This window comes from Ovis aries, chromosome 1 (assembly GCF_016772045.2).
Source record: "Ovis aries strain OAR_USU_Benz2616 breed Rambouillet chromosome 1, ARS-UI_Ramb_v3.0, whole genome shotgun sequence".
Lineage (NCBI taxonomy): Eukaryota > Metazoa > Chordata > Mammalia > Artiodactyla > Bovidae > Ovis > Ovis aries.
In genome coordinates, this window is record NC_056054.1 from 98583255 (window position 1) to 98588248 (window position 4994).

Genomic DNA, 4994 nt, shown 5'->3' on the forward strand with positions numbered 1-4994 from the left:
CATCTCATCCTCTGTCGTCCCCTTCTCCTCCTGCCTTCAATCATTCCCAGCATCAGGGTCTCTTCCAATGAGTCAGTTCTTCCCGTCAGGTGGCCAAAGTATTGGAGCTTCAGCTTCAGCGTCAGTCCTTCCAATGAATATTCAGGACTGATTTCCTTTAGGATTGACTGGTTAGATCTCCTTGCAGTCCAAGTTTTTAAATAAAGTTCTCCATAATTCACATCTCAGAAGTAATTACTACCTATAGCTCTTTGCTTATTTCTTCAGGTTTTTTTCTATCTATATCAATGTCTTTATATCTGTGTCTGTATATAATATGGGGTCCAAAATACGTAAATAATTCCACGTCTCTTTTTCACTTGACGAGTATTATGGATGATTTTCAAAACAACCCTACGAAGTACATATTAATACACCATTTTGTCTATAAATGGATATCTGATGTAACCTCTCTGAAGGTTGCAACTTCACATCCCAAATGTTCAAAGGAAACCTTTGGAGGCTAAAGTATAAGGCATGGGTCCACAGCCTTTTTCTGCAAAGGGTCGGATAGAAATAGTTTAGACTTTTTAGGCCATGTAGTTTCTGTTGCAACTAGTTAACTCCAAGGTTGCAGTGTGAAAACAACCGTACACAATATGTGGAGGAATAAGGGTGGCTGTTTTCCAATAAAACTTTATTAACAGAGAACAGAATTTGAATTTCATGTTATTTTCACATGTCATGAACGATTACTCTTCTTTTGATTTTTCCAGACGTTATTATTATTATTATTTGCTGCAAAAAGCTTTATTGTTTCCATTTGGTCCAAGGCTTGAGAGAGGGCTCCAGGGTGTTAAAAAGCTGCCTAGTGGCTGCAGAGAGGGGCTTCAGGCAGCCCTAATGTTAGGTGGGTTCTTCAATGGCCACTGGTTTCCAGAAGCTCCTAGTCGTGCTTGAGGGTGAGCCTTTCCAAGAGATACTCGCCCAACCCAGCCTGGGGACCAGCCAGCCTGCGGAGGTTGGTCAGGTGGTCACCCATCTTCTTGATGAGTTTCACTTCCTCATCTAGGAAGTGGTTCTCCAGGAAGTCACAGATGTGGGGGTCTCTGCGGGCAGAAGCCAGGCCATGCAGATCCAACAGGGCTTGATTCAGGTTCTTCTCTACGAGAAAGGCGGCTTCCATAGAGTCCTGGGTTTACCCCCCTCATCTTGAGATGGCTTCTGCACGTCCAGGAAGAGGGCGCGGCCACCACTCTAGTTTTGCAGTTTCAAGAGACGCTCCGCGCCCTCGCGCTTCTCCTTGGCCAATTCTCAAAAAAAGTGACTCACACCCTCCAGGGCCACATCGTCGCGGTGGAAATAGAAGCCCAGAGAGAGGTAGGTGTAGGAGGCCTGCAGCTGCGTGTTAACCAGGCAGTTGACGGCGGCCTCCACCTCGGTAGAATAATTCTGACGAATCTGGGAGCTCATGATTGGTCGGTAATAATAAGGAGTTAAAAAATGGTGGCTGGTCCCGGTGATCACGGACAGCTGAGTGGCTGACTCCGAAGGTTGCGACTGGAGAAAAGGTTGGAGGGTAGTTGGACGCTGGAGCAAGGGGCGTCCCTGGGTCTGTTCCGTCCAAGCACTGTTGAAGCACGAGACAGATCCGCGGGGCTGCCCAGCGCACTTCCCAGACATTATTTTAAAATGCAAAAGTTATCCTTAGATTGCAGGCTGTACTGTACAAAAATGCAACGGGCTGGATGTGGCCCATGGATCATAGGGAGCAAACCAGCTTGTCATTCTGAAGCCTGGTTGAAAATTAGAGAGGCAGTGAAGTGTAGTACCCTTTCCTCTGCTTGAAATGCATTATCCCACCAAATCCACTAAAATCCCACTCAAGGTTTAGGTTATATGCCGCATCCTTGGTGAAATCTTCCCAAAATTCCCCTGAAGAAATCAATGCTGTTCCCCTCTCAGATTCTTTTAGCACTTCCTTTATAATACGACACTGTACTTTTCCCCCCTACCAGAATCCCTACTAGGCCTCAAAGTCCTGTGAGTTCAATTTATTTGATGAACATCTGGAACTAGTACAGTGCTTGGCAACTGAGAAGGATTGAACCAAATTACTGAGCTTCACAATCCCTCTATTAGGTGCAAGAAAAATGAACTCATTAACACTATTTTAGGAGGAGGGAGAGGGCCTTCCCTGTGGCTCACAGTAAAGAATCTGCCTGGAATGCAAGGGACACAGGAGACTGGGTTCCATCCCTGGGTCAGCAAGATCTTCTGGAGGAGCGCATGACAACCCACTGCAGTGTTCTTACCTGGAGAATCCCATGTCCCACAGACAGAGGAGTCTAGCGGGCTATAGTCCCTATGGTCTTGAAGAGTTGGACATGACTGAGCACGCATGCAGCATGGGGTCAGGACTGGCGAGGGTTAGAATGTGAGTTCAGAACTTAAATTGAGGAAGCCGCCATCAGAGCTAAAACTACGGTTTCCTAAGCTGACAACCAGGGATCTTCTCTTTCTCTCTCAGGCCAAATGGACTCCCATCTCTACCTCTCTGACTAGGCAGATATCATTACTTTTCTTTTCAGGGCAATCCTCTCAACTCAATAGCTCACAGATCAACTAGCTTCTGAGAGCCCTTATTTTACATTTCCGGGAGAGAGAATCTTATTGGCTGGGAGCACTGGATGCATGTTATAAACAAAGTGCCGAAGATTTGAGTGGGTAGTCCAGGAGTCACTGGCCAAGAATGGAGGGAATGTGTTGGGCAGACACCTCAAAATGCCTGTGATACTTGCTGGCTTCATTTGTCACATGATGGCTTATGTTGTGGTTACTTGTATGCCTGTCTGTCTTTTCCACTATCTAGACAGCATGCTCCTTTAGAACAGGGACAGAGCCTCACTCATTGTCGTGTCCCCAGTTTCAGTACAATGTTTTGCACCCAGCATGTATTAGCAACTGCTTATTGCATTGAAAACATCACCTTCTATTTAATCTTTAAGTATCTTTAATCTTTATGAAAGATCCACATTCCATTGCTAGGTAAAAGACATGTGGCATAAAAGATAAATTTTCTTTTCCTGGCTTCATTTTTTTTTTTTTTAATTTTGTTAAATTGTCTTTAGTTCAGATAATTGCATTATTTCCATTCCAGGTTTTCAGAGGTCAAACAACCTCAGGTCCAGATGTACTATGAATGCAACTATAATAGTTTCAGACCAATTATCTCCTTCCAGCTCCACAGGGAGAAGCAACTCGAACTCTGGAGCCAGGCTAGCAAAAAAATCCTTTCATAGAGTCAGCCCAAAGCGAATTCTAGGCCAGTGTGAGCAGAGAATTACTTAGCTGTGGCTAGTGGCCTAGGTATGTGCTGTCTTACCATGCAAAGTCAGTCATGTATGACTCTTTGCAACCCCATGGACTGTAGCCCGCCAGGCTCCTCTTGACCATGGGGATTCTCCAGTCAAGAGTACTGGGGGGGGGGGGGGGGGGGGGGTTGCCATGTCCTCCTCCAGGGGATCTTCCCAACCCAGGGATCGAACTCAGGTCTCCTGCATTTGCAGACAGATTCTCTACTGTCTGAGCCCCCAGGGAAGCCCTAGGTATAGCTGCTGCCTATGCTGGCTTCTATGCAGGTCCAGGAGCAGCTGAGTGCCCCAGATCATACCCGAATCCTTCTGCCCTTTTATCAAGGCCAGGAAAGCTCAGCCTCTGCAGCCGCCAAGGTCATTCAGGAGAGGCGGCCCTTTCCCAGCTGTCTTGTAACTGCTGGAGAGTTTCTCTCCATCGTTTATTATTTCTCCTCTGATCTGCTCTCTTGAGGGAGAAGTTGCCTCATTGTTTACCAAAACCAGTTGCTCCCACCGGTAGCTCTGCTGCCTCTTTCTGCTCTGATGAGCTGCAAGCTTCAGGCAGAAGTAGATCTCAAGGAAGAGGCATTTCAGACAGTCCACGGCAGATGCACCCTGTGCTGGTTTCTGCCTTCCTTGCCTCAGCTAACATCGATTCCTGAGGCCCTTCTCAGGGTCTTCTGTGCTCCCTTCTATATCCTGGTTAGAAGGGAGAAGACTCAAGACGAAATGGTCCATCCATCCCACTAAAATGCCAGTTGTATTATTACATACATACTCTGTTCATAACAGACACTCTAACACTTTCATTGTTGGGGTTCTTAATGTAGCTCAAAGCTGATCTTTCTCCCAAGAGGATGGTACGTGGGTGTGTACATACATGGTGTCACATCTTATGAAATGCTTGGAACTCCAATTTATTATTTACCCCCACTAAAATAACAATTATAAAAACCAAATACTTTGAACTCAAGCAAATCTCTGACTATCCTTGATCACCTAATCAAACTCCTTTAAAAGCACCCACAGGTCTTTGGCAACAATTAGAGGTTTTTCGGAAAGTTGCCTGGAGAAAGAAAAAAATAAAATAGTTGAGCTTTAAAAAGTAGTGTTAAGATCTTCAGTTCAGTCATTCAGTCGTGTCTTTGCATTTCCATGGACTGTAGCACGCCAGGCTTCCCTGTCCGTCACCAACTCCCAGAGCTTACTCAAATTTATGTCCATCGAGTCGGTGATGCCATCCAACCGTCTCATCCTTTGTTGTCCGCTTCTCCTCCTGCCTTCAATCTTTCCCAGCATCAGGATCTTTTACAATGAGTTGGTTATTCCCATCAAGTGGCCAAAGTATTGGAGCTTCAGTTTCAGGATCAGTCCTTCTAATGAATATTCAGCACTGATTTCCTTTAGGATTAACTGATTTTTATTTTTCTGATTTCCTTTAGAATTGGGGGCATTTAATCTGTTGGCCACTTCCAGAATGGTTATCCTCTCAGCCTACCCACCTGTGAGTCTATTCTCCTAATTTATTGCTGTTTAAAAAGAATGAAGAAGCTGTATTCATTTGTTCTGAAGAGCGAGGAATTTCTATTTCTCACTACAGCGATGGTCTATTTTTACCTGTCATCTCTCACCAGAGTTGAGTAATATGAATCTCTTGTT

At 45.2% G+C, this 4994-nt stretch overlaps 1 pseudogene; it reads right to left on the bottom strand.

Annotated features, from left to right (window-relative positions):
- Nucleotides 1-780: 780 nt before the first annotated feature.
- On the bottom strand, nucleotides 781-1456 carry LOC105612134 (ferritin light chain-like; annotated as a pseudogene).
- Nucleotides 1457-4994: the final 3538 nt, after the last annotated feature.